At 35.5% G+C, this 26,248-nt stretch overlaps 1 protein-coding gene across 1 annotated transcript in view; it reads left to right on the top strand.

Annotated features, from left to right (window-relative positions):
- The first annotated feature begins 2,041 nt into the window (after nt 1-2,041).
- Nucleotides 2,042-26,248, top strand: part of LOC138695098 (very long chain fatty acid elongase AAEL008004-like) — a 473,051-nt gene continuing 448,844 nt past the window's right edge. The window contains exon 1 of the mRNA XM_069819488.1: nt 2,042-2,379. The gene's annotated coding sequence lies outside the window, so the exon portion shown is untranslated. The remainder of the gene's footprint in view (nt 2,380-26,248) is intronic.

Raw genomic sequence — 26,248 nt, 5'->3', positions numbered from 1 at the left:
AGGCTTTTTACTGATCGATTTCATATGGAATAGCCCGTACGCAAAAGTGTATGTAAGCTTATTATTGTAAATAATGATCGATCAACGTACGCCTACATTCTTTATTACAATGTAAATAGTAAAAACAGCGTATTCTACTGTACAGTACAATTATTTAGTCCTGACAGTCGCCGGAGATGTGCGCCTAGGTCAGGCGAGTCCATGTAGTTACGCCAAGGGGTGTTTGGGTTATTCACTCGCTTGCCTTCGGAGCGATCGGATGTCATGCGTGCGGTAGAGCGGTATGTTTCCAGTACAGTTAAGCTGTACTGCATTCCTTTACCGACCGCTCGCCCTTATCTCTATTCCGGAACTCTCCCTACTGCTCCTATTACTTCCCCTCTTTACGTCGCCGAGCTGTCAGGACTAAATAATCGGTCTGTACATAGTGTATATAATGAATTGTAAATATTAATGTAATTGTAAAACTTCTCTAAGTTTTGTTTCTGCTCCACTTTACGAAACAAGAGTCTCGTGAGCCGTCAGTCAAGTACTTAGCTTGCTTTTACGACGCTGTATCAACATCTTAGGTTATTTAGCGTCTGAATGAAATGGTGATAATGCCGGTGAAATGAGTCTGGGGTCCAGCACCGAAAGTTACCCAGCATTTACCCCGACCGGGATTCGAACTCGGGCCACCTGGTTTCGCGGCCAGACGCGCTGACCGTTACTCCACAGGTGTGGACACTTCGCTTGCTAGATGCACGTGCGTCGTCCAGTTAAAACACCAGCAATACTTAATTTTGTTGTCCTGGGACAAAGTACGGTCCTTACTGATAAGTGTTTGTATTTGTGGCGTATTTTTATTCTTACATTTTATTTATCTTCTTTGTTTTTTTTCATCTGTAACTGCCACCAGGTGAAAACCCATATAATAATAAATAAATATTCAATCAAGAAGAGAATGAGTTGCGTTCGGGCGCAGGTTCGATTCCCACTTGGGCTGATTACCTGGTTTGGTTTTCTCCGAGGTTTTCCTCAACCTTAAGGCAAATGTCAGGTAATCTATGTCGAATCCTCAGCCTCATCTCGCCAAATACCATCTCACTATCACCAATTCGTAGTTGATATAGCGTCGTTAAATAACCAAGTAAAAAAAAAGAAGAGAATGGGCCACCGGCGTGGCTCAGTCGGTTAAGGCGCTTGCCTTTCGTCTCGGGCGCGGGTTCGATCCCTGTTTTGGTTTTTTCCGAGGTTTTCCCCAACCGTAAGATGATTTTTTTTATATTTTATTGGGTTATTTTACGACGCTGTATCAACATCTCAGGTTATTTAGCGTCTGAATGAAATGAAGGTGATAATGCCGGTGAAATGAGTCCGGGGTCCAGCACCTAAAGTTACCCACCAGCATTTGCTCGTATTGGGTTGAGGGAAAACCCCGGAAAAAACCTTAACCAGGTAACTTGCCCCGACCGGGATTCGAACCTGGGCCACCTGGTTTCGCGGCCAGTCGCGCTGACCGTTACTCTACAGGTGTGGACCGTAAGTTGAATGTTAGGTAATCTATGGCGAATCCTCGGCCTCATCTCGCCAAAATACCATCTCGCTATCAACAATCTCATCGACGCTAAATAACCTCGTAGTTGATACAACGTCGTTAAATAACCACTAGAAAAAAAAAAGAACAGAATGGGAGCATCCCGAGAAAAACACCATGTTTGTTTTGTCCATAACGATTAGGCTGGAGATCGAACCCGGACTGCCTGGAAGGAAGGAAGGGAGATATACAGCCAGTGGCTCACTTCACTTTAAAATATTTACTTAATCTTTAAAAATCTCGTTCCCAGGCGCTCTGTTTGCTTCGTAGGCACATGTGTTGCACTAGAATAGTACGAAAAGCTGATATCTCACAGGTGAACCAACAAGCTACTCGGAGGGGTGGAAGGATGACGCGAACAGCGTGCCGGGCGGGGAGAGGGGATAACAGTGTGTGACGTCACAGCGCTCAGAGAGTGTCGGCGCAGGGTGAGGGGCAAGGCCCCCTTTAGTCTATATTCTCTGGTTGCGAGGACCGTTTCATTCGCAGACGGCCATTAGATGCCGTGGAGTTGAGACGTGTGTGTTCATTTGTTTTGAATTTTTTAAGTCGTCTTGTTTTGTTTTTGGTTTCTTAGTTACCTTAAAGACAGTTGAAGTGCATTGCATAGCTGGAAGTTGATAGTGTATCTGTCTGTATGCTATACGAAGGAAGACAGCGAAAGTGGGTCACAGAGAAAAAAAAAACCGTCAAGGAAAAGTGTTCTCCCGGAAGATATTTTGCCAGTGGTGTTTTCCGGTTTTGTTTCGGTTTGTCGCGTTCCGTTCACATCTGTTTTCAACGGTCTTCTGTTTTTAATTGAGGTAAGGTTTCATAATCATAAATAACGTACTTTTCCTTGTTTTCGGAACCGGCATAAATCAGTGGTACCATCACATGCGTGTGTGTGTGTTTTGTGTTTGTGTGTGTATATGTGTGTGCGTACTTCCCATTCATGAAATGATTATCCGGTTTATAGGTAGCAGTTGCAAAGGTAAATTTCAAATTTCAGTACGCATTTTACGTATCCCTTGCTTCCGACTCGACAATCAAGTCGTTCTCCGCGGTTTTATTGTGGTCATATGATTAGTTATGTTGGTATAAAAGTAATATGTGTGAATATATGCAGTTTTAATGATATTTCATGTAATTTGAAGGCAGTGTGTACGATTGTTCCAAGTGAGTATGATAGAAGTGGCCGTGTAACAGTTACCCAAGGTACTCCGGGACACACCTCCAGGTTTTGGAGGCGGTAACCTTGTTCTTTGAAACGGCGGAACGTTTGAATTAGGTCGGGCGTGCTTGGTCTTCGCGTTCCTGAAATATTAACTGTACTGACATCGAATCTTGTAACTAGAAAATGTTACCTAAACAAGACCATGTTTTGCCTTCGAGTGTAGTCTGTGTTTATTGTGGATTTGAAGTGCGTGAAACTCTGTTCGGTTTGAAAATTTGAAATTCGAATAGCGTTCGTGTAAGAATTTGTAGAATTGGTGGGGGGCGGGGAGATCAGTGTTGTATTAATGAGGCGAAAGTGATGGGAGGTTTTGGCAACAGTTTCCCTAGACCTGGGTTTGATTTTTTGTAGGAAATGGTTATTAATCTATTTAGATAAAGACTGTATACGAATTTAAGGGGGGATAGCCGGTGAATTTTCTTCCTCTTCTGCTGCTGTCAGAATATTTTCTCGTGTAGAGTGAATTTGCTACAGTGTGTTTATTTTGAATGTCGTTCCTAATATGACCTGGATTTCAGCATTAAAAATGTTACCCTTTAATACAATGATAGTAGGCCTATTAAAACATTTCAGATTTTTTTTTAAGAACTATGGCAGAAATACTGTACGTTTGTTGTTTCCATAAAAGTTTGTTGCTATTGTTTTGTAGTAAGTCATAAAGTAGGATAGTAGGATATATAGCCTAATAATAATAATAATAATAATAATAATAATAATAATAATTCGGGTTGGAAGTAAATCGCGAAAACACAAAGTATATGATTATGTCTCGTGACCAGAATATTATACGAAATGGAACTATAAAAATTGGAGATTTATCCTTCGAAGAGGTGGAAAAATTCAAATATCTTGGGGCAACAGTAACAAATATAAATGACACTCGGGAGGAAATTAAACGCAGAATAAATATGGGAAATGCCTGTTATTATTCGGTTGAGAAGCTTTTGTCATCTAGTCTGCTGTCAAAAAATCTTAAAGTTAGAATTTATAAAACAATTTATATTATCGGTTGTTCTGTATGGTTGTGAAACTTGGACTCTCACTTTGAGAGAGGAACATAGGTTAAGGGTGTTTGAGAATAAGGTGCTTAGGAAAATATTTGGGGCTAAGAGGGATGAAGTTACAGGAGAATGGAGAAAGTTACACAACGCAGATCTGCACGCATTGTATTCTTCACCTGACATAATTAGGAACATTAAATCCAGACGTTTGAGATGGACAGGGCATGTAGCACGTATGGGCGAATCCAGAAATGCATATAGAGTGTTAGTTGGGAGGCCGGCGGGAAAAATACCTTTGGGGAGGCCAAGACGTAGATGGGAAGATAATATTAAAATAGATTTGAGGGAGGTGGGATATGATGATAGAGACTGGATTAATCTTGCTCAGGATAGGGACCAATGGCAGGCTTATATGAGGGCGGCGATGAACCTCCGGGTTCCTTAAAAGCCAGTGAGTAGTAATAATAATAATAATTCTTTATTTATACTGGCAGAGTTAAGGTCATAGGGCCTTCTCTTACACTCTTCCAGATCACAAAGTATACAAGCAGTTAAAATTTAACAAAAAGTTAAAGAACAGAATACTAACATATTACAATATAGCATAAAAAATAGACACTAAACAACATGATAATAATACCATAATAGAAAAAAAGAAAGTAAAATACATTGGATTATAGTAAAAGCAACTCATTTAGCACAAATATGGAAAAGTTAAGGAAGAATATAACAAAATGGAATGTAATAAAATAATAATAATAATAAAAAAGAAAAGAAATGCGAAAATTAAATAAAATCCACAATAGAAAGGCTATGATAATAAATTCATCGGCTGATAAAGAGAACAAAAAGGGGAAAGGAAGGAAAGAAATATATAGCCTATATTTTTACAAAACTATCGCAGAGAAAAGAGCTTATAACTGAAAGGAATCTGAATTGAAAAAGTGCAATCTATCATACTACCAGAAATTTGAAATAACATACTATGTCAGGTGCAACGGTTATTAAATTAGACGTTAAGAAAAATATAAATAATAATAATAATAATAATACATAACTTTATAAAGTAAAGGGAACTTCAAAACCGAATAGGTCTGTTATATTTGATACAACATTTAAAAAGTCAAATGATACGTTTATGTGTCAACGAGAAATTTTTTCCTGTCCAGATTTTTATCAATTCGAACACTGGATAAAGAGTGTATGGTGCTTCCCTTATCTTGTTTTTGCTTCATGTTGTCTCAAGTAGTGCCCTTTCTTTATGTCGTCATCATGACTCAGAAGTCCCGTTGTTTGTGGATGACTAATGGTGGTTTGTAATCCACTGAATAACGACTACGACACATACCTTGTTGTTGTTGTTGTTGGGTAAACTATGAAAACTAAATAAATATCTAAATTACGTGAAGAAATAAAGAAATAAAGAAATAGAGAAAATCCATGATCCATAGGAATCGAACCCTCGAGTTCCTGGCTTACGCACCTCAATAATAATAATAATAATAATAATAATAATAATAATAATAATAATAATAATAATGCTTGATTTTACAAACATCCCATGTCCAGAATTTACCAAATTTGACTTTTTACCCGTACCTGGCATAAGTTGTGTTTTGCATGGCCTACTCTGTCATCGTGTTAGAAAACAATAACCAAAGTCCGACAAGCCTTTTTTAATCGTAGGCCTACAGATATTTATTTCAGTGTTCGTATATTGGCAACGCACGCACTTATCGTCTGTAATATGAATTACGTAGGCTTGACGGATTGTTTTTATACTACCGGTACACCGAGAACTGTCTAGTGCGGATTTTATACAAGTGAAATCTAAAACAGGACGTATCTGAAATGTTTTCACTGTAGGCTACAGCACTTTCTAAAGCTTATTTTTTTATTTTTTATCCTACCGAAAAAATGTTCTTAGAACTTGGTATTGAAAATACATCAAATTTATATCAATGCATTATTAAATTTTATACATAAAAATCGCACATATTTCAGATCATATACTCACAAACACAAAACCAAAGACATGGATACAATACGTTTGTTTGAACCCAAGTGTTTAACAAGCACTGCTTTCAACCATAGTACTAATATTGGCCCTAGAATTTATGAAGAAATACGTACATCAATTTACCTCCAACAGTGTGAAATTTAAAAATCTATGTAAGCAATTTATTGTAATAATTAATAATTTTTAGATGTTATGTTATATGCATGTAAATTTATTTTGTCCTCCCCTGAGCACGAGAACACACAATGTCAGGGAAGTGCTAGAATTTTATAAATTTACAATTTCTTTGTATTGTATTTTTCTGGCAGTAAACAATATTATTATATTATATTTGTGGTTACGAGATCAATATTGTTATATTCATATTCTTTATTTGCCTGAAGGTACAAGAATACAAGAGGCCTCGTCAATGTGATAATATAAAAAACAATGTGTCAATATTTAAAATATTAAAAGAGTAAAAAATAATAAAATTTAACTAAAATACTACATCATTTTTAAACAATTCATTCATATTATAAAAGGGATTATTTTGTAGCCATCTCTTAATCTGAAATTTAAATAGTGTTTCATTAAGTGTCTTTATATTTGTAGGTATCTTATTATATACTTTTATCGCAGTAATTACATAGCTTGATTGTGTTTTTTGCAACCTGACATGTGGTACGTTTAATTGATCATTATTTCTGGTTTCATAGCGAAGCAGATCTACTATACTTGTATAATTAGTAATATTCTTGCTTACATACATTAAAAGTTCAAAAATATATAGATTGTAGACTGTCATAATCTCTTCATTTTTGAAAAGAGATCTACATGATAGTCTGGGTGGTGACATTGTTAGAATACGAACTGCCTTTTTCTGCAGTAACAGAATGTTTGGAAGGTCAGAACTATTTCCATATAAAAGTAACCCATATCTAATAACACTTTCGAATAGTGCATAGTAAACTTGTTTTAAATAACGTTTGGGAATCTTGTACATGATACTTCTCAAGAGATAAATTACTCTAGAAATTCTTTTACATACATAACTGACATGGCTATTCCACCTTAGTTTACGATCCAAATACATACCCAGCATCTTAACAGATTCATTTATCACATTATTTTGGGTTTGTTTCAAACTTAGAGTTAACACATGAGTTTTTTCATAATTAACAATAAATCCATTAATTGAAAACCACTTTCTTATTTCAGAAAATACAGCTTACTTCATAAACTCTAACTCAGCAGTATTATTATGTGTGATAACAAAAGTTGTATCGTCAGCATACATTATAGTTTTAGCCGACACATTGTATGGCAAGAGATTTATCATAATGGGAAACAAGAATGGACCAAGAACAGAGCCCTGAGGAACATCACATTTAATTGGAGCTACAGCACTTCGTTTTCCATTTACATCAACAGAGAAACCCAAAGTTACCGGATTCGTGTCTATGCCATTCGTAGAAATTTCAGTTTACTTTCACGTGCCATGTAAAAAAAAATGCAATAATTCTGTAAGTTAAAAAATTCTGATTTGAAGCTTAGAAACTATAAAAAAAAAACTCGTGATCTTGGAATTTTCCAAATCATATTTTATCTCTTGATCTTTAAGAAGAGAACTTTTAATTTCGGTAATCTAATTTCTGTTAGTCGTAAAACATTTTAACTGAAGAAAGAGAATTTTACCTTCAAGCTATTTCGTTCTACGATCGTCGTTTAAAAAAAACAATATAACTAAACGAGATGTTGTATTCAATTCCTGGAAAAGCGTTTCTTATGTCTGTGAAAAGTGTTTTCATCTCTAAACAGAAAAGCTGGAAATGACTGTTTTGAAGTTTTAGTGTTAATGTTATAAACATAGGTTATTATTATACTGGAAGCTTTCTCTTCCGTCTGAACACAAGAAAACAATCGTAAATGGAGCTATAACAACTTAAACATCGTAAAGTGTTAAAGAAATGATCAATTTAAGTTTTTTAAGGTCTTAAAAAGTTGAAAACTTGGACATGAAATTATTCATATTTTAGATGAGCGTGAATATGTCTGGTTCATTTATGGTTGTCATGGTTACCTATAAAATTTTCTTTAAAATCGAAACAAAAGACGAATGATAAAATGTAGAAAGGTTTTGTTCTAGTATAAGTAAAAACATTAAACCTGCTTTCCTCATTTCACTCTCTTAATGCTGTTAGACGAAAGTATCGTCATGCTTAAAGAAATAGAAGTTTCGAGAAAATATTGACGCATCGTACGTACAGAATAAAGATTTATAACAGCAATTTCTCCTTAACTAATGGATGGGTTTTGTTTATATTTAGTACACTAGCTGAAGGCACCCGGTGTTGCCCTTTTTTTGCTTCTTTTTTAAATTAAACTGGTTGTTAGACTTTTCGGAAATCTCAGAAACTCAACTATAGACAACCCAAAATGAATTGTCTTTAGTAAGCTTTACTTGAATTAATGAACTTCTTAGCCAAATGCCTGAAAGGATTAACTCAATTAAAAAAAAACTGCACATCAGGCAACGAAAGAAAACATTTCATCACGTGCCTTACTTTCAAATGTTTTTTTAATTTGCATGTATATACTCGTGTGTGTGTGTGTGTGTGTGTGTATATATATATATATATATATATATATATATATAACTTGTAATGTGTTTATTTATTTATTATGGCGTAGTTAAGGCCTTCAGGCCTTCTCTTCCACACTACCAGAAATACAAACAAAATAAACAAAATCAAACTATAAATGAAGTTAAAATTTCGTGTTATAATTTCCATGGCCTCGTGAGAGTCGATGTTGAATATAACAGACAATAATAAAGAACAAATGACTATAGAAGGTTGCATTTTAGTATTATACGTGAATGTTTGATCTATTTAATTTTGTTTTTTTTACTTTTTAAATTAATTTAACGTCCATTTGCACAATTTTAATGTAGCCTATGTTGTTCTCCGGGTTATGAAGGTTAAATGTGCAAACTTTGGCAAATTATTGGTCAAAGCGTGTAGATTTGTATTGAGTACATAGATAGATACATAAATACATACATACATAGCCACATTGACTTTTATATATAAGATATGAGCCGATTGGTCTGAGATTTGTTCATACGTGTATTTATGGGTAAAAATAATGTATTAATTTATTTAAATCATTTTGCTATCATACCGATAAGAAGTGAGAAACACTTTAATAAATCACTCTTAATTTGTGCGTCAATAAATATGCCAGTTGTGGCTTTGATATTGGAAATATCGATATAACCATTTCTAACACGTATTTTACTTCGTCGTAGCACGTGCCCATGTTTGCGTGGGAGGATTGGGTCTACTGCACTCCAGTCAATTGCGAAAGTTCATGTGCTAAAGACATTGCATTCAAGTCTAGTACATAATCTGCAAATCGCATAGAGGTTGTCCTTGAATGTGTTAAATAAGTGAGCCGTTGCAAGATATGTCTCAGCATTATGGCATTTTGTTCCAGTTAAATAGGGAAAGCTTAAGTAGAAGGTTTTTCGGGACTATTACGTCATTTTTAATAAGCTTATGTAAGGAGTGTAATGGAGAATAAGGGGTGTTCATTGTAAACAATTATTTTTTTTGTTGTTTATTTATTTTAGTGTGTTATTTTACGACGCTGTATCAACATCTCAGGTTATTTAGCGTCTGAATGAAATGAAGGTGATAATGCCGGTAAAATGAGTCCGGGGTCCAGCACCGAAAGTTACCCAGCATTTGCTCGTATTGGGTTGAGGGAAAACCCCGGATAAAACCTCAACCAGATAACTTGCCCCGACCGTGATTCGAACCCGGGCCACCTGGTTTCGCAGCCAGACGCGCTGACCGTTACTCCACAGGTGTGGACTTTTTTTTTTTTTTTCGGCACAATATTGGTGTACGTTCATGGCAAACATCACCTACAATTTCAGTAGGAATTATTTAAGACTTTCCGGTGTTAAACCTATTGCGACTTTTTGGATATTTGAACAACATTACATGAATTAAAAACTTGAAAGTTTCGTAGCTACCTGTGGACTTAAAAACCAAAACAAAGGATATCAATTTCCGGAGATTTCTCTTTCTCTTGTGAAGCCGAGAAGTTTTGTTAAAAACTTTGGTTTTATATCTGTGGCATGATGCAGAAATTGTGATGACTTGTACAAATATGACATACTTGCGTAGGTAGATAGGTTGATTTTAATTGCTTGATACGTACAGTCTCGGAAAAAAATTTTCTCGCACAGATATTTTATAAATTTCAGAAAGGAAATTTTTTTGAGACTGTACATTGGAGTAAATGGCATTACATCATAAACAGATAAAGAAGGGGCAAGTTCAGTACTTTTTTAGGCTGGTTCTGAAAAAAATGTTCGTAGCTAAATTTAATGACATCCTTAAAAAAAAAAAGAGGGGTTGGAGAGAGAGGGGGTAGCTTGGGTCTATAACGTGCTTTCCAATAACGAAGATATCCTTCTCTTCGAAAAACATAATACATCAACTTAATTGACTTTCTTTTTTTTTAATCTTACAGTTTTGTTAATCATTTTATGCTGTCATGAAACTCTGGACATCTACAAAACAGATTGAATGTTTTTAATGTACTCTACATATTCGGTTGTCATAGCGACAAGTTTGATCGTTTAAAACAGTTGACTATGTCCATTTAATCCCTTTGGAATATTATATCAGCTTTTCTTTAAGAAAAGAAATGTTTTTATCTCTATAAACTCGTACTGGACTTGATGTGTATATTAAGACGAATGCACACAGAGTTAATTCTATATTGGTTGTCGTATATACGCTGTTTTTACGCAATAGTCAACATTGTGCTAATGCTTACGTATGAAAGGAAAATTATATTTTTTGCTGTAGAATTTCAGTTGTCATAGTAACGAGTTTTTTTTTAACAGTTGAGAGTAAATATGTCCATTCTTTATGAGCTTCTGTTAGTGAAGATAATCAGTTTATGTTTAGAGTGAAACTTCAGCTGTAACATCTGTTATCATGAGAGGTCTACCCGATTTTTTTTCACCTGTAACTTAGCCGGTTTATCGAAATTATGCTACAAGCTTCTGGAGAGAAGTCAAACAAATGAGTACGATACTGTTGAAAGGGCTTTGAAAAACTCGTTCCAAAACATAAATTTGTAACACGTTATTGCATTACAATTACAATGACTATTCAACTTATAGGATGAATTTGCGATATTGGCCAATAACATTTCAGAACCCCTTTAAAATCAACCAATCACAGTTGTGTTTCTTGATAAGACGCTTTGTAAGGAAGCATCTTATCTGATAACACGCCTGCTACAATACTGCAGTGTTAATCACAAAAAAATCAAGAAATGCCAACAAATTTAACTTTGAAAATTGCGTTTTCAATTCCTATAACTTTAAGTAGGCCTAATGAATAAATGTCTGTAAAAATCTTTCTTGTTTTTATTCTGTTAATGTAACATTTGAGCTTATCTTTCTTTTGAGGTTAAGTATTGTTGTTTCGTATTTTCCCTCAGAGTTGTTGGCAATAGTATTTAGTATGCCGTGATTGTTTTTGAACTTCATTACAAGGAAATGTAATAATGTCTTTTTGCTGTGTTTTATAATAATTATTGTCATGTACGTAAGTAATTCGGTTTTGCAAGTTATTACATTTTATTCGTTGAATCTTATTAAATTGCACTCTTGGTTTCATCTTATTAGGATAACTAGCCGTACCCGTGCGCTCCGCTGCACCCGTTAGAAATAAATATAAAGTAATTACATAATTAAAATAGGACATTTGATCCAGGGAACATTCGTGTTTGATACAAGGATAAACAGTTTATTATGTTACTTAATTTAAATTGTATTAAAAAAATTAAAATGCAATCATTTTGATCCAGAGATCACTCATTTGGTCATAAAATTATTTTAGGGAATACAGGAAACGAATATACAGAATAGCCTATCAAGTTTTCTGTGCATAAGAATCTATTTTAATCTTACATGTCCTCGATTCAATCAGAAGTTACTGTAATAACATTATAGCATTATGTCCATCTAGAGAAACTACACTTTCCAATGGTGAATTAATAATTAATTATACAAATCGGTTAATTTAGCTTCCGATATTACTTCATACAAACACAGAAGCATTCTCTGTAGGCTATGTTTCATAGCTTTCAATTGTTGTTGTCCAAGGCTCCTTATAGACGAAGTCATTTGTTTTTTAATTCATTACACGGCCTTAGATGGCGTCATTGTAATTTTGAAACTAATTTATCTCATTAAATATCAATCCTATCAAAATTTTGCATAGAATGAAACTTATCGGAAATTATTTTTAAAGAAAGGTTTGTTATGTAATATTTTTCATGAAAATTAATAATAAGGGAGATATTTCGATTTATTTAATTCAGGCCCACTTAAACCCCCCCCCCCTTTTAAATAAAATATTTTGAATGCCATATAGCCTAAATTCTAAGTTACAACGAACTTAATTTATATTCCAATTTTCATATAAATCTGTTCAGCCATTATCGCGTGAAAAGGTAACAGACATCCAGACAGACAGACATACAAACAAAAATTAGGATAATTTCACTCGCTCTTCGGGCTCGTGAAATGATCAATTATCGTGAAAATATCAATTATTATCAATGTTACAATAGGTCTGAGATTTGCCGATAAATTCACGAGCGAAGCGAAATAAACATCTCAAAAAATAACCCCCAGCAAATAATTACATTAGCCACGATTCACCTTGTGCAGTTTAATACGTAATACAGTAGAACTCCGATTATCCGTCACCCTATTAACCGATTGTCGGATTATCCGAATGTCTTTCTCTCGCTTTTTTTTTTTTTTCCTACAGAAATATATAAAGCTCTGTACCATATATTAGCACGTTATTTTTTCGAGAGAGGATTATTACAAGACTTGGCCCTTACACATTATGGTCCACTGTTCAAGTTGTCGTACTATATAGCTTCTATATCAAATTTCTTCCACGAGTATCAAAAGAAATCGTGTTGTAGGGTACTAAGTATCAAAAGTGCAAATAGAGTGGTTCGGGGAACGAGAAACTGTGTCTCATCTCAGAATACGAAATTTGAATCACAGCTGTTTGCAATTTCACAAAAATCAAGATATAGCGTATAAAGTACGTAAATCTACAACATGAGACGTCCACTCTTCCTATCTTTCAAAAGACAGCCATTACAAAGAGTTTCCTTGCAACTAACAATCCGTTGTTAACAACCAGACATATCGGTGAACTTCTGATCCACAACCTAGAGTATTCAATACAAGACCATAGAGGAGTCGACCTGGTTGGCAAGTTGGTATAGCGCTGGCCTTCTATGCCCAAGGTTGCGGGTTCGATCCCGGGCCAGGTCGATGGCATTTAAGTGTGCTTAAATGCGACAGGCTCACGTCAGTAGATTTACTGGCATGTAAAAGAACTCCTGCGGGACAAAATTCCGGCACATCCGGCGACGCTGATATAACCTCTGCAGTTGCGAGCGTCGTTAAATAAAACATAACATTAACCATAGAGGAGCTTACAGTTTGTAAACATTATTCACTAATTATGCAAAACTAGTCTTTCAGGTGAAGCTCCCTGTAAAGCAGATTTGAATAATTTCAAGGGAAAAATTGTTCCCGGGTAGCTCAGTGGTAGAGCGCTGGTACGTTCAACCAGAGGTCCCGGGATCGATACCCGGCCCCGGAACAATTTTTCCCTTGAAATTATTCAAATCTGCTTTACAGGGAGCTTCACCTGAAAGACTAGTTTTGCATAATATATACGTTACTGTGTGCGTTAACAGAAAACCACAATTCCAAGTCACACAGAGATTGTGTGCACTCGATGTGGGTCTCTGGCGTTTCGTCAGCCCACGCGAGTTGTGTGGATATAAAGGGAAAAGTTGAGACGGTGTCGGGTGGAGTTCCCGGGTAGCTCAGTGGTAGAGCGCTGGTACGTTGAACCAGAGGTCCCGGGATCGATACCCGGCCCCGGAACAATTTTTTCCTTGAAATTATTAATTATTCACTAAATTTACGAAAATCTTTTATGTATGGATTATCCAATTTTTTCGATTAACCGTTCAGCCCACCCCCTTCATTACCACGGATAATAGAGGTTCTACTGTAGTACCAACTGGTTAATGCTTTCGAACCTGTTGCGTACTGGTTCTTACCCAGTTACAATGCTCAAGTGAGTTTTTGAACTGTACACAAAAGAATAGGGCGACAACAGGTATGGGGGAAAGAGCCTCAACGTACACTCTTCCCATTGTCCTAGTTTCACCTCTCCTACCTTTCAGTTAGCTCACATACCTGTACTTAGTCCGCACGTCTATCATTGGAAATAAAACAAACGCGTGGCGGAATCAGTTCCACGATAAGACACACAAGTATGTGCTCAAAAACGAATGGGAACTGCAGTAAGTTTGTGTTTCTCGTACGCTAAGAGCAAGGCATTTTGCACGTAATTCTGCTGGTGGTTTGTTAGCATTTTATGAATCTACGTATATATATAGGTCAGTTTCTATGTGATGCTTTTCCAATTCACTGTGGGCTAAAGCAGGGAGATGCACTATCACCTTTACTTTTTAACTTTGCTCTAGAATATGCCATTAGGAAAGTCCAGGATAACAGAGAGGGTTTGGAATTGAACGGGTTACATCAGCTTCTTGTCCATGCGGTTGACGTGAATATGTTAGGAGAAAACCCTCAAACGATTAGGGAAAACACGGGAATTTTACTGGAAGCAAGTGAAGCGATCGGTTTGGAAGTAAATCCCGAAAAAGACAAAGTATATGATTATGTCTCGTGACCAGAATATTGTACGAAATGCAAATATAAAAATTGGAGATTTATCCTTCGGAGGGGTGGAAAAATTCAAATATCTTGGAGCAACAGTAACAAATATAAATGACACTCGGGAGGAAATTAAACGCAGAATAAATATGGGAAATGCCTGTTATTATTCGGTTGAGAAGCTCTTATCATCCAGTCTGCTGTCCAAAAATCTGAAAGTTAGAATTTATAAAACAGTTATATTACCGGTTGTTCTTTATGGTTGTGAAACTTTGACTCTCACTTTGAGAGAGGAACATAGGTTAAGGGTATTTGAGAATAAGGTGCTTAGGAAAATATTTGGGGCTAAGCGGGATGAAGTTACAGGAGAATGGAGAAAGTTACACAACGCAGAACTGCACGCATTGCATTCTTCACCTGACATAATTAGGAACATAAAATCCAGACGTTTGAGATGGGCAGGGCATGTAGCACGTATGGGCGAATCCAGAAATGCATATAGAGTGTTAGTTGGGAGACCGGAGGGAAAAAGACCATTGCGGAGGCCGAGACGTAGATGGGAAGATAATATTAAAATGGATTTGAGGGAGATGGGATATGATGATATAGAATGGATTAATCTTGCTCAGGATAGGGACCGATGGCGGGCTTATGTGAGGGCGGCAATGAACCTTCGGGCTCCTTAAAAGCCATTTGTAAGCAAGTAAGTACGTATATATGCTAGCAGATGTTTTCTGAAATGAATATTGTCAAGTGAGATGACACATAACGGACTAGCTTGCATGTGTAGGCCCATCGAGATTGTTCCACAAATAGAAATCTTGATGAACTAGCACCAAAAAGGGTGAACACTGGATGCAGTCCATTTGTCTGTATAGTATCTTGTTTATTTATACAGGAAACTTGGAAAAATCTTTATTCATTGCCACTTCTGTCAGTTTATTTTAATTGATATATGAGAAGTGTATTTTGGTTATATTTCTTAATGAAATATCGTAGAAACCTTTATACATTACTAATTCTGTCAGCTTATTTTAACCAATATACGAAGAAGGTTATTGTGATTATATTTGATAATGAATTATAGCAAAAAAGTCTTTATTCATTATTAATTGTCAGTTTATTTTAACCAATATACGAAGAAGGTTATTTTGATTACATTTGATAATGAAATATAGCAAAAAAAGTCTCTATTCATTATTGTCAGTTTATTTTAACCAATATACGAAGAAGATTATTTTAATTATATTTAATAATGAAATGTAGAAAAAGTCTTTATTCATTGTCTGTTTATTTTAACCAATATACGAAGAAGATTATTTTAATTATATTTAATAATGAAATGTAGAAAAAGTCTTTATTCATTGTCTGTTTATTTTAACCAATATACGAAGAAGATTATTTTAATTACATTTAATAATGAAATGTAGATAAAGTCTTTATTCATTATTGTCAGTTTATTTTAACCAATATACGAAGAAGATTATTTTAATTACATTTAATAATGAAATGTAGATAAAGTCTTTATTCATTATTGTCAGTTTATTTTAACCAATATACGAAGAAGATTATTTTAATTACATTTAATAATGAAATGTAGATAAAGTCTTTATTCATTATTGTCAGTTTATTTTAACCAATATACGAAGAAGATTATTTTAATTACATTTAATAATGAAATGTAGAAAAAGTCTTTATTCATTATTGTCAGTTTATTTTAACCAATATACGAAGAAGATTATTTTAATTACATTTAATAATGAAATGTAGATAAAGTCTTTATTCATTATTGTCAGTTTATTTTAACCAATATAAGAAGAAAATTATTTTAATTATATTTAATAATGAAATGTAGAAAAAGTCTTTATTCATTATTGTCAGTCTATTTTAACCAATATACGCAGAAAATTATTTTGGTTATAAATGTGAGAAAAACAGGATAATGTAGGTCATGATTTTCTCGGTGCCCTACAGTCGGCGTCTTACCTCGTACTTCGTTTAGAAGTAAATAAAACAAGCTGTACGTGCTTCGTCACTTCTTGATGTTGTTTGCAAATAATGAAATGCACTGAAGTAGAGAAAAACAGCTACAGCGGGAGCACTGCACTACACTTCTCCGTTACAGGTACAGCTGAGTATGCGAGCGGGTCACTTCCAAGGCCTCCTGCCAGTTACCTACAGTACATCATATTTTAAGACCTAGACTTTATACTTTTTCCTTGTGGAAGCATTCTTAAACGGTTATGCATACATAATGGTCATGTTTATTACTTTGCAGATATAACCTACTCTTCGAACGATTTCTTTTTCAGGTTTAACACGGGAGAAACGTTTATGCTAACAACAGGAATCCAAGTAAATTTACATTCAGTTTTCTTCCACTGCAAACCCAGTACTTTCCTATTTTTTGCCTTCCTCTTAGTCTCCGTATATGGTCCATATACATGTCGTCTATCGTCTTCTGTCCCGAACTCTTCTTCCGTTCTCCATTTCTTCCAGTGTATCCTTCAGAAGGCAGTTTCTTCTCAACCAGTGACCCAGCCAAATCCTTTTCCTCTTTCTGATCAGTTTCAGCGTAAGTTTTCTTCACCCACTTTTTCCAACACAGCTTCGTTTCTTATTCTGTCTGTCCATTTCTCAAGCTCCATTCTTCTCCATATCCACATTTCAAATGCTTCTATTCGCTTCTCTTCACTTCGTCGTAACGTCCATGTTTCCGTCCCCATACAATGCCACACTCCACACAAAGCACTTCACTAGTCTCTTCCTTAGTTCTTTCTCCAGAGGTCCGCAGAAGATGCTCCTTTTTCTATTAAAAGCCTCCTTTGCCATTGCTATCCTCCTTTTGACTTCCTGGCAGCAGCTCATGTTACTGCTTATAGTACACCCCAAGTATTTGAAGCTGTGCACTTGTTCCACTCTCATTTCGAATTCGCAAGTTTTTTCTTCCTTCCTTTCTTTTTTACACTCTTTCTTTCATTTCTTCAAATCTTCAGCTTCGATTATTCGGAAGCCAAACCTGATTCAGTTGTTTAATATGCAACAGTTTAATAGGAAAGTCATATTTGGATCCTTCGTAAGCAGAAGATAAGCACAGGGTAATTTCAGTCAAGTGATGTGAAAAAGAGTCTAAACCTCTTTCTCTGGTCTCCCCAGAAGTATACAAAATGCTGAGTTGTATGCAGTCATTAAGAACTGGCTGTTGTCCGTTCTTACTGTAATTTATTTGTATAGTATTATAAATCAGAAAACTGTTTTTCAGAGCCGCCATTTTATAGTCGTTCCTGCAAAACGAACTTAGAACTCCAATTAACAGAAATTATGTAGCGTTACAATTCACAAACAGTTGAAGTTGTAAAACCGATAAAAAAAATAGTTACTTTTCTTTGTTTTATGGTCTTTGCTTTCTCCATGTGGCCAGTGCCGTGCAAACTAAGTGACGATGTTGTTTTCAGTGCCTGAGGTTTCGAAAGCTTGAAGGCGCTGAGACAGGGATGTTATTGTTACGTTACGTATTTTTTTTCTTTTTCGTTGTTGGTAACTCTATAGCATCTATTAGATGCTTTATGGTTGTGCTCTCAGATGGAGTTACTTGTTAACAATGTAACTCTGAAACTTGTGTTCAGGTTACTGCCCAGCGATGTATTTTTAGATTTGTGATGATTGGTTAATTAATATTAACCCGGCACACTCACATTCGTACAAATTTCCAGACTCTAAGACACCCAGGGAATTCCTCTTCTTCAAGAAAAATTCACTGAGAGCCGAGCCCGGGAATCGAACACGGGACCCGGGACCTCCTGATCTGGAAGCCAGCATGCTGACCAACAGACCACGGAGGCTGTCTATTTACGTATTTTATGAAATACGTAGTTGTAGAATATAATACTATACTGCAGTATTTACAAATAATAATGAAGTTATGTCACTCGGTGGCAATCATACAGCCTTATCTAATTTATATATTACTGTCCACAGCATACCTTATCGTGAAACGAGTGGGTCCGGGGTCAGATTCTGGTTGGGGCAAGTTAACTGGTTGAGGTTTTTCTCCGGGGTTTCCCTTTCAACCCGTTAAGAGGAAATGCTGGGTAACTTTCGGCGCTGGACCTAAGAAATTAAAAACACCGTTTCTTCTGGCTACATTTTATCCCCTTTTCACAAAATTTTGCAAATATTCAACCCCCCCCCCCTCCCAATTGTAAATTAAGTATAACAGAAATGTAAATAGCTGTAACTCTAAAATATTTTGTAAAATAAGGTTCTCTTCTATACTGGACAATCAATCAATAATAATAATCATCATCATCAATAGCTATCAGGGTTTAGGCCATTTGGCCTGTTCCGTCTCAGGTGAAAAGCTGGTCTCTCCATCGCTTCTTCGGACGTCCACGATCTCTGTATCCAAGGGATCTGTAATTTAATAATCTCCTGGGTAGTCTATCATTTGGCATCCGTAGAACATGCTCATGCCAGTTGCTCCGATACTTGTGGATTGTCTCTGTAATGGCTGCGATATTTAGTTCTTGTCGGATGTCTTCATTATATTTATGGTCATAGAGAGTGTAGCGTGCTAGCGGTCTTAGTAATCTCATCTCAGCTGCTTCTATGCTTTTCAGTTGACTAGTTGTTAGAGTCCAAGTTTCTGGTCCATATAGCAAAGTTGGAATGGCCATTGTTTTGTAGAATTTCAAAATTGTGTCTTGCCGGACCTTCTTAAACAGTGTATTTCTAATTGTTCTTAGCAGCTGTTGAAATTCGGCTAATTTATTATCTATATCTCGAGAATGAATATAGGAGAGATTACAGCCAAGGAAAGTAAAAGCATTTACTTCCTCTACTCCAGAGTTATTGATAACTATTTTAGTTCTTATAGAATTTTTACCAATAAAGGCCATGGTTTTTGTTTTGTGTATAGAAATTTCTAAATTGTACTCTTTTGCTTTTTGATATAACCTATGAATTGCCATTTGTAAGTTGTCTTCGGTGTTAGCTAATATAATTACATCATCTGCGTATAATAATAATAATAATAATAATAATAATAATAATAATAATAATGAAACACCCTGTATAAGATCTAACAATGTGCACAGTTTGAGGGGAGGTTTCGAATTGACCTCATTAGTAGTTACTTCTTTAGTATGATGAGAAAGTAATACAGTATTGATACGAGAAGCGTTAAGGCTGGTTCACAATGAAAAGGGAACGAGAACCAGAGTGAAAACGAGAAGCAGAGGACGTGGATATGAAAATTTTTGATTCGCAATAAACCGAGAACGTAGACGACTATGCATATCGATATGTATGTCAATAACGATATGTAAAGTCGATATTACGCATTCTGATGTTATTTGTGTATAATTGACCAATGGCGTTCTCTCATGAGTACAAGGCAGCCAACATAAACACAGGTTAACCAACTTCGAAATTTCAATTGAAACATTCCATTAGGTACGGTACTATAAATATGCCCATGCACCTTTATTATCACAACCTATTTTAAGTCTACCATGACGTAAAATAATTAGAGAAGAAACATTTGTAATAGAACAAAAATGAACACAACAGTAGTTATTGAATTGAAGCATGAATATGTAGTGTGTAATACAACCAATACAGTAATAAAATATGATTCACTTCCGATCGGTGTTCAAAGATGCAGCTATTGAAAGCCACGTATTCTCCTTCATTTTCTCATCTTTATACGAGGCGCGCCGCTTATCGTAAACGTGAGGATTTTCCTCAACACTCAATATTAGAATCTCATCAAATAAAACTTGCTCCATGCACAGAACAAAATAATGCATAGGTTATGTCACGGTCTTCTTGCTACAAAATATACGACGACAAAATAGCTTTTAGATGGCAATAGAATGAATCTAGTGGGCTGTGATCGGAAACGTGAACGCCAAAGTTGAAACTTGGCAAACTCTCCGTTCCCGATCCCGGGCTCCGGCAAGCTTTTCGTTAATTATGAATGCTCACATTTAAATGTACACATTTTAACAATTTTACCGTTTTCGTTCCGATTCTCGTTTCCGGTTTATTGTGAACCAGCCTTTACATGTACAAATGAAACGTTGGCTAGAATAAACGAAACATAGCTAATACATATGCATGATGACATCTGTAATCTATTCAGTATTGTATGTATGTATTTATTCACACTGCAATGGGTATATACCCGGTGGCAGTGGTAACTAATTACACTCAATAATGACAATAATAAACTTATTAATTAAAAATACAATTAATAATAATACTAATAATTAATACTAATAATAATAATAATAACAACAGGGAATATACTAAATTAAATGAAACGATCACTTAAAATAACATTTGAAATATTCTAATTTGTATCTTAAAACTAAGATCGAACTAAAACCCACGAGTATGATATGTTCATATCTGCACAAGTACCTTTCAAATTACACTCATTTCGCTGTCAACTCACTCACTGCACTGGAACTACGACACATTTCACTGATTCTATCCTGATTTCACTAACACTTCAAAAACATTTCACTGTTCAAATTCTTTGCACTGCCACTATAAACTATAAAGCTTCACTGACAGGAACACGTTTCACTTACACAGCACACTTCACTGATACAACACACTTCACTGACACAACATAATTCTTCACTGATACAACACTTCAATAACAACATATCATTTACACCCTTCAACTACTGTGTATAATTACCGTCTATTAGTAAGGTCCTTAAGCCTATTTTTAAACGCATTTTTGGTTGTTGGTAAAGCCTTTAGTAAGTCTGCAAGTAAAGCATTCCAGTCCCTGATAGTACGATTGAGAAAAGAAAACTTTCCAGTGTCCGTCCTCTGTCTTCTTTCCCTCAATTTATAAGAGTGGTCGTTCCTTGAAGAGTAATTTGGCGGCTGCAACCTATTTTCTATTTCTCTCCAGGCAGGTATGTATGGTGTATGTAGATCATAATTCAATACTATTCGTGCCACAGTGGCCGAATTGAATATTCATTTTAAACCAGTGGTACCGTTACTTATGGTGCAGGCCAATTGGCGTGATGGAATCTCAGACTTTCAGTTCTGTTAATGTAACTAACATCGAAGATACTTCAACACGCCTTGAATAAGTCGCCAATCTTAATATATGTGGCATGAAACAAAACTGTTGTGATGCTGTATATCTATTCCCGGATTTCCTGAGCATGTGCTTTCAGGATTCGCCCTTTCGGTTGTCCTGCTAGCCTTTGTTTTCAGGGTTCGCTGGTTCAAACTAGGGCCAGGGCGATTGATTATAAAGAACGATACGTATTTTCTTAGCATGGTTCTGCCGAGATGTAAGTAAAGCAATAGAATAAACGCGAGAAATCTCCTTGAACTTGAAAATATCACTGTGTGTGTATCGAATACTTAGTCCAGATTTGAGAGGTTACGTTTCGAAAAACAGGCATATTTATCAACAGTAATCACAGTAGAGGTTTTGATTTATCTAGAGCAGTGTTTCTCAAACTATGGTCCGCGGACCACCTGTGGTCTTCGAGGTCTGCCCTTGTGGTCCTTCAAAAAAGACAGAAGAAAAAATAAAATTCGAACGAATTGCGTATCACACTATAGCTGAAAATCTCGAGAGTTTGGAAATGACACATGGCAATCGAATTTCACTTTTTCTCCCAGTACAGAGATTTTATAAAAAATTTTTTTACCCTACCCGTCTATCGACTTCCCATTCTACTTCAGCAACAAAAGAGGGATTTAAAGCACTATATATGTGGTGTTTCTCGCCATCTTTTCCCTGCACATCTGGCGCCGCGCCTGTAATCCAGCCAAGGACCATCCGGATTCATAACAGAGGACCTAAGTACCGAATCTTAATTCAGTTTTAAAATATAAGCATACTGGTATTAAAATATGGTACGAAAATGATAAATTTGCTTTCGACGGGAACAAGAGTAAGGTGGTCCGCGGAACTGTGCTGACTTAAAAATGTGGTCCCCACTTCAAAAAAGTTTGAGAAAAGCTGATCTAGAGAAAATCAAAACTCCAGTGAGATTTAATTGAATATTTCAAAATTAGCAGAAAACATATACAGATTAGAAGAAATATGACACTCTAATACAATGAACTATTAATGGACTTGATAAAATTCTATTTCACTAATGTTAGCTTCACCAAAACGTCTGAACGGAGCCGCCATTTTCAATTGACTATCTATGCGGGAAATAAATGACGATCGCAAAACATGTTTTATAGGCCTAGTACCGTAAAGAATTTGCAATTTGAAATGTTGGAAAACAAAAAAACCAATGGTAGAGAGGTGATAAAAACAGAAGAAAGTAATTATATACATATTAGAAGAAATAAAGTACTCTAATACAATAAAATATTAATTGACTTACTAAAATTCTGTTTCACTAATGTTAGCTTCACCAAAACGTTTGAACGGAGTCGCCATTTTCAATTGACTATCTATGCGGGAAATAAATGACGATCGCAAAGTATGTTTTATAGTACCGTAAAGAATTTGCAGTTTGAAATGTTAGCAAAGAAACAAATGCTAAGGAAGTGATAAAAACAAACAAATGCTAGGGAAGTGATACAATTGTGCGATAAACAGCCATGATTAGTTGTAAAAAATTGCACAAAATTGTAAAAATTGTAGAAAATTACTAAATTGTAAAACTGTAAAAATTTGTAAAAATTGTAATATTGTAAAATTTTGACTTGTTCCACATCTTAAAGCTTCATTGCTCATGTAAGATCTATGGAATAAAATGAATGAATGAATCAATGAATGAATGAACACGTCCTTTCGTACTGTTTTATTGGTCAAAAGTAGTATGACATAATAAAAGTGTAATAATCACTAATAATTTTTTATTTTATAGATGCTGAAAGATTTTTCTATTTTTATATTGAACATTGTTCATGTTTATAAATGCAAAAATGTTATGTTAATAAGATTTTGTTTTTTGCAAATCATCTCGCGTCCCCCCTCAGCTCTTTACAGACCACACCTGTGGAGTAACGGTTAGCGCGTCTATCCGCGAAACCAGGTGACCCGGGTTCGACTCCCGGTGGGGGCAAGTTACCTGGTTGAGGTTTTTTCCGGGGTTTTCCCTTAACTCAATATGAGCAAATGCTGGGTAACTTTCGGTGTTGGACCCCGGACTCATTTCACCGGCATTATCATCTTCATCTCATTCAGACGCTAAATAACCTAAGATGTTGATAAAGCGTCGTAAAATAACCTACTAAAAAAAAGGTTCTTTACACGACCCCCACTTTGGGAACCACTGCTCTAAATGAATGTTTTCATTCCAAGTTTGATTTTTAATCTAGCTACTGTTTTAGTTGGCGAAACTTATAGCATTATTTAATATTTAAGGATTAATAACATTATTATTATTATTATTATTATTATTATTATTATTATTATTATTACTTACTTACTTACTGGCTTTTAAGGAACCCGGAGGTTCATTGCCGCCCTCACATAAGCCCGTCATTGGTTCCTATCCTGAGCAAGATTAATCCAGTCTCTATCATCATATCCTACCTCCCTCAAACCCATTTTAATATTATCTTCCCATCTACGTCTCGGCCTCCGTAAAGATCTTTTTCCCTTCGGCCTCCCAACTAACACTCTATATGCATTTCTGGATTCGCCCATACGTGCTACATGCCCTTCCCATCTCAAACGTCTGGATTTAATGTTCCTAATTATGTCAGGTGAAGAATACAATGCGTGCAGCTCTGCGTTGTGTAACTTTCTCCATTCTCCTGTAACTTCATCCCTCTTAGCCCCAAATATTTTCCTAAGAACCTTATTCTCAAACACCCTTAACCTATGTTCCTCTCTCAGAATGAGAGTCCAAGTTTCACAACCATACAGAACAACCGGTAATATAACTGTTTTATAAATTCTAACTTTCAGATTTTTTGACAGCAGACTAGATGATAAAAGCTTCTCAACCGAATAATAACAGGCATTTCCTATATTTATTCTGTGTTTAATTTCCTCCCGAGTATCATTTATATTTTTTACTGTTGCTCCCAGGTATTTGAATTTTTCCACCTGTTCAAAGGATAAATTTCTTTTTTTTATATTTCCATTTCGTACAATATTCTGGTCACGAGACATAATCATATACGGTACTTAGTCTTTTCGGGATTTACTTCTAAACCTATCTCTTTACTTGCTTCCAGTAAAATTCCCGTGTTTTCCCTAATTATTATTATTATTATTATTATTATTATTATTATTATTTTTTTTTTTTTTTTCATTTGCTACTACTACTGCAGTCATTTGCAACATATCGAAACCGGGGTTTTACGGGCAGTATAAAGCGTATTATAGGTTGCGACCCATTTGTTTTAATGTAAGATTCTTGCCGTTTGAGTAAAAATCAAAGAAAATACAGATTATGAATTATTTATTCCTACTGGAAGTTCAGATTACGAGCGATTTTTCCTTCCCACTTTTCGCTTTCTTTCTGAAAAAGAAAACTCGTTCAAAATTAATCCGCTTGTATCCTTTTCATGCTGCATAATGGAGTATTTACCACGAGAAAGTGCGCCATTTGGTAGGCATGGCAACCCTTCTTTATATCGGCATTCAGAACATGTGAAACGCGTCAACAAAACTTTTAAAACCATGCAAAGACCGTGTTATGAATTTTTAAACACCTTTCATACTGTCTGAATGGCTGAAGTATCAATTCATCGCAGGTGATGAAAAATGCAGACACGTTACATGCAGCTGTAGAAATCGTGTGACAATTGAAAGCAAGGACTGTTACTGTCTTTCGGTATCACAGATTGAATCTCGTCTGTCCAGCTACAGATCTTATTTCTAGATTTCATTGCTGTTTTGATCGCATTCATGTTTTCTTTTCGCTATGGAATCCTTAATATGGTTTCTCCGGGAAGAAAATGAATAACATTTTTTTCCCATTAGCGATTTTATAGTATTTCCGACATCCATTTAATATGTTCATACAGTACTGTCACTAAGAGAACGAACCAGTTCTAGCACTAATTGTAGCACGTGTTCTGGTAGCAGTGTTGCTAGGTCTACAGGGGAAGCAACAAGCTGATTATTGTATTATTAATTAGCAATATTAACATTGCAAACAATATTGCAATTATAATAAAAGCATCATGAATTTAACCCGGTCAGCGACAATGACATTTGCACAAATGACGACGAAATGAGTCCCAGGTCCGATGCCGAAAGTTACCCAGCAATTCTGCTTCAACTGGTTGAGGAAAACCTCAACTGTATAGTAACTTGTTCTAACTTGAGATTTGAACCCGGACCTATCTGTCTCACAGTCAAACGTGCTAACCGATAATCCATTTTTGTAAAGATATTATTTCAATTTTTTGTATTTAGTGTGTTCGCTTGCACCCCGTTAATGACGGTGTGACTAAAACGTAAAGAAAATAATTTATCGAATGTGATCAACCGGTAGCATTAGGGCTATTCCATATGAAATCGATCAGTAAAAAACCTCGCATTTTTTTGTACTCTAATTTTTTCCCTACTTATACAAGGTGCTGAGGGGAGTGCATTTTCAAAAATATACTATCGAAAGTCAAACGGTTTTCGTACTATTGAGCGACAAATTTAGCGTATTTTATA

Source organism: Periplaneta americana, chromosome 2 (assembly GCF_040183065.1).
Source record: "Periplaneta americana isolate PAMFEO1 chromosome 2, P.americana_PAMFEO1_priV1, whole genome shotgun sequence".
In the NCBI taxonomy this organism is placed as follows: Eukaryota; Metazoa; Arthropoda; class Insecta; order Blattodea; family Blattidae; genus Periplaneta; species Periplaneta americana.
This window is presented reverse-complemented; position numbering and strand designations above follow the sequence as displayed.